The sequence below is a fragment of the Salarias fasciatus genome, chromosome 20 (genome assembly GCF_902148845.1).
Source record: "Salarias fasciatus chromosome 20, fSalaFa1.1, whole genome shotgun sequence".
NCBI classification, from domain to species: Eukaryota; Metazoa; Chordata; class Actinopteri; order Blenniiformes; family Blenniidae; genus Salarias; species Salarias fasciatus.
Genome location: NC_043764.1, coordinates 24,470,231 through 24,485,964, shown reverse-complemented (window position 1 = coordinate 24,485,964; position 15,734 = coordinate 24,470,231).

Here is a 15,734-nt window from a genome sequence, read left to right as displayed (position 1 = left end):
AAGAGAAGATTTCATTAAAATTGGTACTTTGTTGAGGTATTTTTTTTATAATAATTGTTTGTGTGAAAATATAGACATTGTCATCGCACATATTCTGTGCCACAACAGCATTAAAAAAAACTTTAAAGATTACATTTAAAGGTTATTCTGGCATAAATTCAAAGGTCCGACCCTCTCAAGATGAAATTGTTCTGTGTGTCGTCCCTGAACTGGAAAGTGTTTGACACACCTGCTTGTCTTCCGTTAGATTTTATGTGCAAAATAAAGTTAAAGCGTCATTATGCTTGATGAGTCCGTGATCTACGGAGGTCTCTCCTCATCCAGTGGGGAGTTGAGAGCATCAGCTTGTCTGAGCAGAATCTTTCCTGTACTGATCTTGTTTTATCAATTACTAAACTACAAAAACAGATCAGGTGTGCCGAAGGTGAAAGATTGAAGGATGCATTTAAAGAAGGCAGAGCACTGCTTGCAGCAAAATGTTGCGTAATTCCACCTGAATTAAATAATAAATGAAATAAACAGCCATGCCTTTGGATAGTTGTTTTTCCTCTAGTGTCATATTCCCTGGGTTCGTGTGTCTCTGGTAGAGAGGAGATGCAGTGATATAAGGGACTTCCTTAAAATGCCAGGAATGTGAGCCATTGTGTTGATCTGCTCCAGAGAATTTATGAACACACCAAAAGAGTGATGTGTCTGCAGACTGTTTAAACAAGATATTAATCAGTGGTTAAATGAACAATGCATCCAATGGAAAAGGATATGGAGTGTTACCCGCAAATGAGATGAAACCCGTCTGCTCCTTCAGGACACCGACTTCTTCATAAATTCAAACAAAGAAAGCGTGAGTGCTTGAGTGGCACGACGAGACAGAGAGTCGTTCCATAAACAAGGGTCGGTGTGATAATGGTCTGCAGACGAAAACAAAGCGCGTGTCTACACCTGATAGCAGATGCAAAACATCTCAGGACCTAACCTTTTTAGGATCAGTAGTTTGGCCTTCCTGTGCATAATTTGCATGTTCTTGCTGCATATCTGTGATTTTCTCCAGTGTTCTCCCACAGGCCGCAACTCATACTTTCAAGGTAAGATGGGAACACAATTAATTTTAAAAAACACAATTAAGGCTCCGTTCACAGTACACAGCAGTGTTTCAACTCTTTTTGAGTTTTCGTTTCAGAAGAGTTTCACATTTACACAGCAACATTTTGAAAACAATGTCACTTTACAGCTTTACATGGAAATGACAGAAACAATGAAGACAAGGCAGTTTTCATATTGGGCCATTGAATGCTGTTTGTGTAATGAAACCATACATTAACCATGGTGGCAACTTTTTATAAAAGCTGCATTTTCCCCCACTTACATGTAGATGGTGTGTTTAAAGGTGCGTTAAGGAGTTTGTGCATTTCATGCGAAACAACGACCTCTGCAGGCCTTGGGCGTAACTGCAGCTTAGTGAAACGCTCGCGCCTGTGGCTTGCGTCCATGTACGTACATGGAAGAGAGGAACTCCTTCCTCGCTCTTTTAGTAGCGCTCGAGTAACCTTTAAGTTTCTTTTGCCTGGTGGGGTGTGTGCTGGAGTTGTGGCAGTGCTAGAAGCCAGTCTTTTCTTACTTTCTGGAAGCTCCTGCTCAGTTGTTGCTCACTAAGCATCTGGCGGAGTAATGGCGGACAAAACGAAAGCTAAGGATGTCAAGCCAGCAGGAGCGCGCATTACATCACATCCTCTCAAATTCTCCCCAAGAAATACAAATTGCCGGACCCGCACTGCAACTTTCAAGTGACAATTTACCGCTGTTAGCGATACTTGCAATGAGTATGTCCGGGCACATTCTACACATCATTGAATATTTGTAACATATTTATGGTGAAAAATACGTATTCTTAAAGTTGAAAAACTCCTTAATGCACCTTTAAAAACTTCCACCTTGGTAGTAGTTTTTAAAAAGCTGCTTCAAGCCTGGTTGTCGTGTAAACGGACACGCAAAATGCAACAAAAGCTATGTGTTTTCACTTGAAAACGTTGTGTAACTCTTTATCTTGTATCACTTTTCTCATTTGCTCCAAACATATTACGTCTTGGCTCGTTTATTTTCATGCATGCTGATCCTATCTGTGGATACGGTCGTCTTCACCAAGAAAAGGGAACATTTAAGGTTAAAAAGTGTTTGGAACGTCGACTCCTGACGCCTCCGTCCAGTTGGAGACACAAATAACATTTGACCTCCCCTGATCCGTCCCTCACAGCAGATTGCTACGAGCACTTAAAAGTTAAGACTCTGGCTGAAAACAATTCTGCAACAATAAAAGGTAATGATAAGGTTGACTGGAGGAGATCCACAAACAATGTCTTCTGTCTTGGTTTTTCCATTCTCTGCTTTGTTGAAATTCCTGGAAGACAAACAAGAAGCCCTCTCGTCTCAAACAAACAATAAAAATCACTCTCGCACGGTGTTGTGAACATTTGATGGCAACTGTACTCGTGTTTGGCAGTACACCTAATGATCCCGCTTCCCCTGCTGCATTAGCATCAATCAGATTATAAAAATACCTCATCCACCCTGTCTCCTTCATGCTGAGTGTGTGTCCTGATCTTACGGGGTCTGACAATTATTCTCTTCCAGGGAGAGTCTCCAGTTACTTTCTGGCCAATAGTTCCTGCTATTGTTCTTTATCTGCTTTATGGGATGCTTGTCCCGACCCCCCACGGCCTGTTGCTTTGGAAGTGACCTTGTCTATGAGGCTCTGCCCGCTGGAAGCCCAGCGTCTCCTCGTGTCTCCTCACCTCTCCCGGCCCTTTCCGCTCGCTGCTCCTCTCCATCCATTAGTGCCTCTCCCTGTGCTGTCACAGTATTGTTTCACTTCAGGAATGGCGTCCCTTCGGAGGGAGATTCATTTGTTGTAACTTGTCAGTTATGCCATACAAAGTTTCTGCAGGGGTTAAGAGCCGAACACAAACAGGAATTTGTCTAACAGGCCTTTGATGTGCATTAAAGGGTGCCTATTTCACAGCGGCTTGTCAAGCGCTATTATACAGGCGATACAATAATCAAACAAATTTTGCATTCTTTAACGGAGCACGTTTTTCCTCTGCTAACTCCTCTGTTCTTGACAGCAGCTGTAATTAGAGATGTCTTGATCCCAAGGCAACGCGGCATAATCTAATTACTTCCTTTCAAAGATGTGTGACGACTTTCACTTCCAGTTTTTCTGCATTTTTTAACAATTTTTTTGAGCATCACAGTGTTTATTTCATCCTCTCCCCTCTGAAAGGGTTTCTCACCTTCTTACCTTCGCGTGAGTCGGGCCGATTCTGCTGCGAGTTGCTTATTTCCTGCCCGTTCCTGATGAACGTCTCCTGACCTCCGCCACACCTACACCGCTCGTGTCCATTCATCAAGCATCTGGGTCATGCATCTCCTGGGCGGGTGAGGCCGCACCCGCCTACATCCACACGCTCCCCGAGGACCTGTATCTGAGCGCGCACTTATGAAGCCTCCTCCACAATTAAGTTTTATGTTCTCATTAAGGTAACGACAAAGACGATGGCCTAACGATGGTATGTGTTTTAGCCCGGGTTAAACACAATTCCAATCAGAAGCAGAGGGTGGATTATGAACAATAATTGTTCGGTCTGCTGGAAGTGAAGGAAAAGGGCCGTTAAAGAGCCCTTCCACATTGGAAACCGGAGCGACCAAAACAGACAGAAAAAGGCCGACGCCTCGGCCCTGCAACCTCCGAGTCATCAGAGGAGAACAAAAGGTGAGACCTGGATTCCCATCTGACCTTCCTCCCTCTGCTGATAGTCACTGTCCGCTCGGGATCTGGTGCCACACATGAAATAAGAAAACACTCGCTTGTGTTTAGTCTCAACTGAGGTGGTTTTGTTTGAGCGTCAGAGTCCCCCCCCCCCCCCCCCCATTCCCTGTCTCCTCTTCTGTCTAGACTAGAGAAGACTGAAACTGTGTTCCTCCGCCATCATCTCTCAGTTTGTCTCGCTTTCTCATTTGCAATAGCGTTGATATTCTTCAAAGCATGGTGGGAGTGGGGCCTGGGTTTGACTGGAGAGTCTGGCTGTGGGATGTGTCACTTCCTTGCCCATGCCAAAGCATTGTGCGGCTCAAGTACACAGCGGCGACACGGCCTTGAACCATATTGTAAGAGCCGCCGCTGCATTGTCTTCTTCACTTCAATACTTCTTTCAACACCAGATTCACTTTCAGCTCCGGAGCACTTAAAGGGGTCCAGACTGGCTTATAGGTCCCACTATATGGTAACAATTTGTCCCATATGCATTGCACAAAAAATGTAAGCAAGGAAACAGAAGAAAGGTCCGACTCCACCTCGGCCGCTGGTATGGAGTGAACAGCGCTTTTCGCTGATCTCCCATAAAGACTCCAGCATTTCATCTTGTGCGTGAGACGCTGATGGAGTGGCTCCTTGAGAATCGCCGGAGCGGCCAGGCTCACCTCGAACAAAGGTCAAGGCTGCTGGTCGCCCAAAATGTTGATTCAACACCGTTCAGTGGCTTGTGCATTCCGGCACATGACGATTTAACATTCATATCGATATTAAACACATCGGAACTAAACACTTTCCCACTGGAGTGTTTTTTTTTTTCATATTGTTGTTATAATGAGCTGTGGTTCAGCTCAGTGGAATTTGATTTCACTTCCTGATTTAATTCTAAATCCGTCCTCCTTACCCTGAACAATGTCACATTACTCACTCGGTGGATTTACACAGAAAATCTCCCACGTCACTCTATCGTTGCTACATTTTTCGCATGGAATCAAACACAGTCATGGCAGCATCCACGTGCAGGATTTTATTGCTCTCGGGGGCCCTGATGACGCTACAGTGACTCAAGTGAAAACACATCGTATTTGCATTTTCACTTCTGAAAAGTTTCATGTTCATATGGCAAAGGCAGAAACGCTGAAAACGATGTAGTGAGGAGGCCAGGCCACGAGGTGGAACAGCTGATTTATGGAAAAAAATAAACCTGCTTGAGGGAAAAGATGTTGCTTTGGATGAAAGCATCTGCTGAATTATATGCTAACTCCGACTCCGTCACTGCCCTCTTTGGCTTAAGTGTTCGCTCAACTGCTTTTACCGTCGGAATCTTGGAAAGCAGGGAAAATGGCAGCAATGATCAAGTGCAACAGTTTGAGGTAGTTTAAGGTGGGCCGAATTATGAATTCAGATTCCAGCCATTTATAAAACTCCAGGATTTGTAGCATCTGTGTTGCAAGCTCTGTGTTGGGAGTCAAGGCTATTCTGTGTGGGTAGATACTACACGGTAGTTGCAATGCTGCAGATACATATGCAATGTGGGGCCGGTGGCCATAATGTTATGGCTAATCTGTGTAAGTGCTCTCAAAACGTAAACCTGCTAGTTCACCTTTGAAAACTGCAAAAAAATGTAAAAACTAAGACACGTTAGCAACTTCAAAGAGCTTCATCTTTCCTGCTGAAGATCCTCAGAAGTTGGCAATAAATATTTTTGATCATCCAGGAAGGAATAAAACATACAAAGACGTGTGTTTTAACAAAACCTACATGACACATTTATGTTAAACACTGAGGAGGTCATGAAGAAACTATGACTGCATAACTCAGTCAGACCTTTTTTTCCACATTCATTCTTTTTTTTTCTGTTTTCAGTTTGTTATGTAACCTGGAATGTCATCATTGCCATTCAGTAATACTGAAACAGTGGATTTCCTGATGCTGGACTCAGAACACTACAAAGTGGTTCACAAGGCTGCGGCAGCGGCAGCGCACCCCTTCTGCAGCACGTACCCGGCTGGAAGCAGACGGGTGGAGGACCGGGGAGATGTGGACCGGCAGCCGCCGCTGCCACAACGTGCCAACAGTCAGGGAGTCCTTTCTGAAGCCAGACAGCAAACGTATTTCCAGAAGAAAAAAAAAAACCTCATTTATGTTATCTTGCTAAAAAGCGGATGTCAAAATCAGAACAAAAAATACTGGCTGTAATGATTGCAAGTGTGTTTTGGCACTTTTTAGGTTGAGTTCTGAGGGTCTCATTTAAATTTAATGGGTAGATTCAAACTATACCAACATCTTGAGAACTCAGAAAACAGAAAACAAAAAACCTGCATCAATGGCATCGGAGTGTCTGAAGTGACTGAGCCAGGTGAGCATCAGTTGTTCGACACGGAGGAGAAAATAAGCCAGGTCATCGCAGTAAACAGTGAAATCTGAAACAACACAATGGAGCCTGGGATTGTTTGTTTTGTGTTTTCTTGTGAGCTGCACCTTTGTGCTCATCAGATGTTTTCTGGCCCATATTTACCGTTACAGGCCAATGAGATGAATTTTTCAACACATCGGTACCATGGATGTTTACTTAAAATCATCCCATGTTTTTTCTGCTTCTCCTTACCTCCACATCACCTTTGCTTTGCTCACATTTTCACCTATTCAGCATCAAAGGGCAGTGGTGGCTCCGGCTGGGTGGCTACTGGCTTCTCATTTCCTCCCGCGCTCTCCAGCCATTCAGCGGCGGCGTGCTCCATCAGGGCTGAGCGGACCCCAGGGAGTCCACCAGAAGCCTCCGCTAGGCGCTCACCGCCGCTTCCTGCTCATTTAAGTGAGCCTTCAAAATGGAGCGCCATTGTCCTGGCTGTTATCTGATGGCTCCATTCAACTGACAGACAAAGCCAAGAGCCTGGCCCCCCCGCCCCCAACCCCCCTCCACCCCCTCCACCTCTCAGACTGTGTAGGAGCCCTCCCGAGCCGTTTCTTTTTTTACTCTTATTATGAACACATCAACAGAAAGAACTTCCAAACACACCTAAAAACACATTTTTAACAGGTTTATAGTTAATTAAATCATGCAGATCTGTAGTCCTGAGGCGAAAAGTGACGCAAGTAACGTGAGCAAGCATCAGTAGACATACTAGCGTTTTCTTTCTGTGCAGCCACTCATGGGAAATTTGTTCCTGTTCACTTGAAATAGTTGAACACTGAAGGTTTTGAACAATCCACTCAAATGTTCGTAGTTTAATACAATTTTATGTGCATTGCACCAATAACAATATAATCATTTCAGGACACTTTTACAGAGAAAGAAAGAATAAAGTGACATTTAAAATGAAGAAACCTGGAAAACCAGACTCTGGTCCCAGTTTTGAATTTTCATTTCAGAAAAAGTTTGACGTTTACATGACAAAGGTCTGAAATCCACGTTGATTTACAAATCGCTAAAAATGCAAAACAAGTAAACAAGAAACACTAAAAAGGACGTAGTTTTCAGGTTGGGCCACTAGTGTGTGCTGTTGTTTGTTTTTGTAATGAAATCACACTCAAAAACACAAAGAACATGGACAGACCACAAAGTTGAATTGCTATTAAGGTGAGTGTCTAAAACTACCAAGTCCAGGAGGTCACTGACTGGGAGTGATGACAGTCCGGAGACAGTCTGTTTTAATCGTCCATCTAAAGTATGACTAAGGCCGTGGCGTGCGGGAGCAGCATTTCCACCAACCCAAACCAGAGCAATACCTCTAATTTACGTTCTTGGCTTTTTGTGGAGTCGTAGCATTTTCAAAAAGTTGCATCTTGGGAGCTGTTTGGGAGTATTGCTTTTTCACCGAAGAACGTTGACCCCATTTACATGGGTGTGTTTATTTATTTTTTCAAACTGATTGAATGCAGTGGTTTTAACAGGATCTGTATACATACATCAACGCTAAATGAAGTGATCCAAGTTCAGCCCTCTTATAATTGGACCCCAGCTGAAGCTGATTATAGACTATCTGTGACAGGCACAAAAGGTCTCTCTCCCACCTTCCAGGTTCTGATCTTCAGCTTTGTAGTCAGCAGTCTTCACTCTGTTTTTATCTGCTGGATATCTGCTCAAACAGCTCTGTGAGATGCTGGCAGCAGCCGCAGGCAGCAACAGCCTCCGGTAGTTGCCGGTCATCTCACCTCTCAAAAATGTTTCCTCCGTCAATGTTTCTTGAAAAAAGTTCTTCTCACTCCCTGTCCATTTTGTTTTGGTTTAGACTTTTGTTATTCTTGCTTTTTATTTTCTGCACTTGTCATCATGTGACATAAGAGCGAGCACATGTGCAGAACAAATGATCCACTCACACAACACAATCCACTTTCTCCAGATGTTTATATGAGGTATCAAGCGGATTATCAGACGATGTAGACTACCTCTTCCAATCTGGTTCGAAATTATGGTCCAAGTGAATCAGACTCTCTTAGCTGTTGAAATGAGACATTCAAAAGCCATCTGACCTATTGTAAGAAGGATTTATGGACCTGTGTAAACTGAAGACTACTGTTTAAACTGTGCCTTACGCTCACATGGTGCTGGAGCCAGAGCCATCAGACAGCAGCACAGTGACACCTTAACAGATAAGATGACGGGACCCCTGATCGAGGTTCTCAGAGATTAGACCCATGAGGGAGAAACTCTTGTGCTTTGAAGCTTTTAACATCAGGTTTTACTAAAATTACACACTCACATTCACTGTCTTCAGCCTCCAAAGAAAACCCAACTACACACAGGAAGAACATGGAAACAACACATGAAGGCCCCCAGAGTCAAACTTGGGTCAAGACTGCACCACTAGGCAGAGTGTGTGTGTGTTACTCCAGCTGTTCAGAGGCTCAGAGGACAGCTCCAGGGAGTTATGAACACACACAGTTCTTATAGAATTTAAACATTTTTACATTTACCTCATGTGTGAATGTTTGCACCAACTTCAGGCCCTGATAACTGTATGCTTGTAGCCGGAAGTTTGCTGGTTCAAATTCCACAGTCAACCAGACTGGCCAGTACCTCCCTGAAGAAGAATCTTCAGCCTGCAGAACTCCTCAAGTTGAGCCAGCAGGGCCTGGAATTGGTTCCAAATCACACATGTAGACGACGTGCTCTTCTCTAGGGAACCCGGAAGGGAAAAGACTGAAAGATACACAAAACATCTCAGTTGTTCAGGGATTTCTTTCCTTCACTCCTTCAAACAAAAATCTATTAAGTCAGTTCTTTTTATTTGAGAAAAATTAGGAATCTGTGTGCCAACTATGCAACTGTCTTTCCTTAATAATAATAAGAATAATTCTAGTTTAATTGATTACCTAGAAGACAGGACTGCAGCTTTTCTGTCGCACCACAGAGCAGATCAAACATGAGAGCAGCGCCCTCTTGTGGGGAGGTGAGATAAAGTAGCCGAAGATCTGGACTAACCTGGAGCTGTCTCCCACACACACACACACACACACACACACACACACACACACACACACAGAGGGGGGTTTTCCTATAGAGACAGCATTGTGTGCGCTGTATCAAAGGGAGATTTGTTTAAGGAGCTTCACTGTGCTGTGATATCTCACCCACATCAGTCAGGACTACCTGTGCAGGTGCCTGCAGCCGGGGGCCTGTTTGGGGGGGGGGGGGGGGGGGGGGGGGGGGGGGGGGGGGCTCACTGCCTGCTCTGGTTTCACAGACCTGATGGACTCACACTACAGAGGAGTCAACTTAAACAATACAGCTGATTTCTTCTTGGTCAATATTTCCCCGTGTCCTGAACATGCCACTCAGCTTCTTTTGTTTCTCTTGTCAACAGCTCTCTCTAGTGGGATGTGCAATGAACTGTGTATTTTTCTGCCCCACACGATGCGATCTCTCCTGCTAGTCCCTGTCAATTTTAAATCAACTGAAGACCTCTAAAGCAGTAACCAGGACACTCTGATAGTAGGGGATTACGGTAGTCTACTCTGAAAGTGACAAATGGACAATGGATTAATTTCTCATCGTCTCTCTGTCAACATGTTTCTGATGATAAAGAAATTATGCAGGTGAAAGAAACCAGTCCTGCAGACCTGTTTAATGAAGGAGAAGTCCTGGTCTAAAGAAACTCCCAGATTACAGTACTCAGAGTAGCACTAGAGGTCAAAGTAATAACATCCAGTGATAAAAGGTCCGGATAATTTCTCTTTTCTCTCAGATGTTTTGGTACGAACATAATAACTTCTCTTTTATCTGAGTTCAGAAGCAGAAAATTACATTTTATTAACAATACAAGTTTTTATGCTTTTCATTTGACAAGTTGATCAGCATCATCTGCTTTCACTGATAAGTAGGTTTGTGTATTATCTGCATAGCGATGGACATCAATGGAGAATTTGATCAAATTTCCTACAAGAAGCATACTGTACATAACGTGAAAAGGACTGATCCCAAGACAGAACCCTGTGGAACTCTGCGTCTGAGCTGAAGAGTCAACACTGACATGCTCTTACAGGGGTAGCCACAGCACATTACCAGTAACTATCACGATAAATGTGGTTAGTTTTCATGTCAAATGCTCTTCTTGCCTCCAAGTGAAGCCCTAAACGTGCAAAACAGAAAACCAAAACTGAGATGGATGTTTTCAGCATGAAAATTTAACTCCTGCATGTATTTATTAAAAGCAGCTATATTTATGTAAGAGGCGCTGTGACTTATTTAATCCTCCATACAGGAATATCTAGAGTATTGAAGATTTCGGAGCCTTTATTTTACATTGCACACTGCTTTATGACCTAAAACTTAACCCCTTATTATTAGACTATAGTTCAATCTTGATAATTTTTTCTATAACAGAATTTAAGCAATGGCAGGAGGAATATTTAAAGACTTAAAATGAGGAGAATCTGACGTATTAGTAACACTCAGAACACGGCTGTTTTACCTGCAAAATGAAGCAGACCCAGAACTGAGACTTTAAAGTGATCGTGTACAAGCAAATACACCAGATAAGAAAAACGAACACCCTTAAAACAACACTCCGGCTGAAACTCATTCATCCATCTACAGCTCCCTACTTTTTCCTCGCTTCTTTTTTGAAGATCAAGCAATGGCAAAAAGTTGAATAATTCTGCCTCTTTGATCTGCACACACAAGTGAGAGTTCATTTCCATTTTTGATTTTTTTTTTTTTTTTCCTTTCTGTAAGAGTGCCAGCATCAAGATTTACCTTGGTGTGCAAATGTGCTGGAATAGGTTAAAAGGAAATCTCGCTGCTCTCTCAAAGCACAAGTGCAGATGTTATGAAGTTAATTAAAAATTTAGCAATTCGTTTCTCCCGTCCCAATTTAGGCTGCATCAAATGGAAGAAAACAGACGGAAAATTGACTTATGAGAGAAGTCCGTGCAGTCTGTCTTTTTACATGTATGGCAGCATCAACAAGGAGGAATAACTCTATAATGTAAAATTCAGGATGCTACAGCAGTCCTATCCACCTTCATGTATCATTAGGAAATGCGCCGCATCCTGAATGTATTACATTTAGTTATGATTTAAACAACAACATCTGTGGCAATATTCGGTCAAGTTCTGCAGAATTTCATTGAAAAAGCTGAGATTAGCTCAGGTATTTACCCAGTGTGGTCTGAAACTCATATCACACAGGCTGCCTCATTTAGAAGACAACACGCTTTAAAGCCTCCCCATCCACCAGTTCTCCCAACAACCAGCCCGGCTTTACCCGTGTTTACCAAAATTGCATCAGTGTGTTGACACAGGCCCCGCGTCTTCCCCACAACTCCTCCATCTCCTCCCAAATAATAGTGCCATCCACAGAAAGGATGTCAAGTCTCAAGATGCTGCCCACCCCTCTCCACTCCCCCTGTGTGGAAGATGCTCCGGGAGCGGAGCAGAGGGAGGGGGGGTGTATTTTCTGCACAGGTGCTGCAGCTGCATTCGTACATAATTCCTTTCTGTGCGAGCAGGGCTCAGCGTTAGCCTCTCTGCGCTGCTTCCCCCCGGTGGGACCCCCTCCTCCACTGACTGATATTGCGAGCGGCAGCCGTGCGCCTCTGATCTACATGCGCCGGGCTCCCTCCTGGTCCTGGGTGAATAGCGCTTGACTTGTTCAATTTGTTTAGAAGCCGCGTTCGACGCTTTGAAGCCACACGTTTTAGCATAAATCATAACCTGTCTCCTTGCTCACGACTGCTTTGAAATGCAACATCTGCTTTTGAATCCCCTGCTTTACAATTAGTTAAGCAACATCAATGGATTGACTCCCTATCATTTTTCCTGATAATGAACTGCTTTGTACACGTGCGGGGGGCATTAGCGGTGGGCCCATTTGATTCTTCAGGGCCGGGGTCCTGAGACGGATCGATGCTCGCCGGCCTCGCCCGCGCCGGGACGCCGTGAACTTCCTGGAGTTCTCAGCATGTTCTCAGCACAATCAGACACACGTGGTAAATTGGGTTACCCTCCACGGTAACCTACTTAGGAAGTGTCATGGTTGTGGGGCATGTTACCGGGCCGTGTTGTTTACTCTTTCATCACACTCTTCAGGATCCCTGTTTGTTGGTTTGTTTTGCAAAGCACAGCCTTCTGTTCAGCTGTGGGAAAAGTGCGGAATCAAAGTCCCGGAGAGCAGCCCGGCGTTGACATTGATAAGCTGGGCCTGTCACTATCCATTTGTCTGAATGACGTTGATCCTCAGGTTGGATCTCTGGAGGAAGTCGTGCACGTACGGCGCCGAGACGCATAAGCTGCCGCCGCCGCTGTGCGGAGGGAAGAAAGAAAAGTCTTCTCCCTCCAAGTTTGCTCAATGAAGTTTTCCACAGTTTAGAGTTAAAGTTGATACGGCGAATAAAAGGAAGCAGGCAGCGCATTGGCTCGGCTTGCACTTCTTCAGGGTACTGTAGTGAAGTTCAGACTCTCAGAGACCGATCCATCAACTCCAAACCTCTCATCAGGTGCATTAAGAATTCTTTTTGCAGGTTGAAGGGGAAAATAACAATCCCAAAGATTTTATTTTCAAAGGCAAGCATTTGATCAGTAGTCATCAATTAAACTTACTGAGGTGCAAATTACACCGCACGGATTAGATGAAAGAGCCTCTGTGTCATTTCCTCCCCTCCTCCTCAAAGCCGGGCCTCACCGGCGGTACACACAAACAGCGGGCTGATCCCTGGCATGGCGGTGACAGGGTGACACTTCCTCTCACATTATGCCGGCTGAGCTGACGGAGGGGCTTAACAGATAGTGGCATCACAGGCGTACATTTACAAATAAATCTACTGCTCTGGCTGCGCGGCACTCCTCTGCTCGTGTAGCCCTTGTATCTCTGCTCCTACTTTGCATTTCTGATTTCAGCTGGAGCCCTGCCACCAGATCCTGTTAGCATCGCGGCGCCGGTCCCTCTCCCCAGATGGCGCGTTGGGGGCTTCCTTTGGATGATATCTACGAAACAGGAGCCACGATTTTAGTTTAGTATTTCTTAATGCTGCGGGCTCTGTGTAAACACACAACTGCGACACTTTTCACCATGAGAACATGTCACAGTACAGAGGAGTAAACGAGGAAAACAGTGCGCGTGTTAAGTAAGCTGCCTGTGGAGTGCAGGGTGGAACATGAAGACAGTTCGGGGCTCGCACGGATGAAAAGGGAAATCACAACATTCCATTAATCAGATTTATAAACTTAAATATCGGAAAAGTTCAAGTGATACAACGATCTGGAGCTCTTTCTGGAGTCGGCACCACGTTCAGATCAGACACCAATATCAGTGTGACAGGTGCTCGCATCTCCCACAAACGCCGAACAATAAGATCAATTGGCAGGCGTCCCCCCGCGTGCCGCAATCCCCACATTAACTTGATGGCTGTAAATGATACTGTCAAGTGTTGCGGCTAATTATATACCTGTGTTCGTCTTTGTCTGAATGTGTTTCTCTGCGCTTCATGATTGATAATCCCATTGTTTCGTTCCCCTTTGTCTCCGCAAGCGCTTTTTTATTATTCATTCTATGTGCCATTGCACAGACAGGCAATTGTAGGGAATTCAACGTTTTAGGGAATTTACACAGGAAACCCCTATAAATAAACAATTCATTTTTTTTTCCCGGATAAATTAGTTGTCATTAATTTTATATGCTGTGTTGGGGAAATGAATTAACATGAACTTATCATAGTGGAAAATGGTACAACAGTGGGTACTTTAAACTGTCAATCCACACAGGATGGCAGTCAAGTGGCAAATATTCATCAAACAGCCGTTTAATATCAATCTAAATCAATTTTCTTGGTATCGTAATATGATGAGGGTAAGTTGAGCAGTCAGGAACTCATGAGATGCAATCAGAAGAAAGCAACTTATGCACATAATTGACAAGCAGTAAAATATAATATAAAAAAGACGCAAAAATGTACATTAACCATCACTTTAGAATGCAAAGTTCTCAATCAGAGTAGTTAAAAAATAGTTTGTTACGTCAGGTAGAAAAGAAAGCACAAAGGGAGCTTTTCATCTAAGCTGTTTAACAGTCAATAATGGCCAATGATTTCAGAATTTTAGATTTTTTTTTAACATAATGGATTAAACATTGTTATATCGTGCCAATGGTGTGATAAGATTTTTACATTTTAATATTCTTTTTATTTTCATTTTGCAACAAAAAGATAATACACTCCACCACCCCAACATGTAATATGATATCTGATCCATTATCATCAGAACATTTTGCCAATAATGTAATAACTTATCAAATTACTGTAGAAGCATTTTAAAAAAATCCTGTCAGTGTTTAATAACTGCAGACAGCTTTCAGTATTCATGGATGGGATAGTCGTCATATTGATCGACTGAGGATACAAACTCTGCTGCACTTTTCATCTTAGTAGGGAAAAATGTTTTACTATTTTATGTCATTATTAGAAGTTATTACATTGTTGGCTTCCATGATTCAGGATGTCCAAAATTATTGTCGCAAGGCGTTGTGTACTGATATTTGAGAAAAATCTGTATTATCTGACATGTTAATTCCAAACCCATAAAATATAATAATACAAATAAACAAATAAAGCATTATCTTATCTTATCTTATGTTTTGTTGATATCTCCACTCCACATTGTTACTTTGAATGAGTGAAAATGAAACAGATGAGGAGTAACATATTTGTAATATTCTTCTTAATCGCCCTTTGGTTGGCAAATAAAGTTCTTCCAATTAAGCTGTGTTGGTAATTTGGACAAAATGAGATTTTCCTCTGTGATTCACTTCTTTATATCTGTGCACGTGTTGCATTTTCATTTTTTAAATTAGCCGTTTCAGCATTTAATAATTCATGATTGAAAATATTTTATGTTACACAGATATGAACGTGTGCTGTGGGGTTTTCTTTATTTCTCATTCATCTTCTATACACCAGCTTAATTCTACCAATCAAGAGGGAGTTAAAATTTCTATCTGATCCTGATCCACAAAGAATCAGCAAAAGTATTGATTCCCACATCTCTCAGGCCAAAAAAAAAAAAAAAAAAAAAAAACAACTCTTGCAAATGTCTCAGTTTAACTTCCCGTCATGGCGCACAGTGGAAATCATATCACCCTCAGCGGCGGCGTCACTTCTTATCTCCTGATTGACTCCACGTCCTGTCATGCAACTTAGCTACAAGTCTCTCTTTTTTCAGATCAAACGCCATATTTTATGGGCCAAAGCCTTCAAAGCATGTCGTATCCTGTCGAGATGATGAAATGATCATGAAGCACCATGAAAGTGACATTTGGCAGATGGACTGTATTCATCTTTATCACTGCAGAGTTCCTGAACCACTTTCCTTTGATACAACATGAAACACAGCCGCAGCTCACATTTCCAGCCTGTGACGACTGTTTTAGTTTAAATACTAATATAAGTTCGGTAGAAGAGGCTAGGAATACTCTTCATATTTTTTGGGGTATTTTTA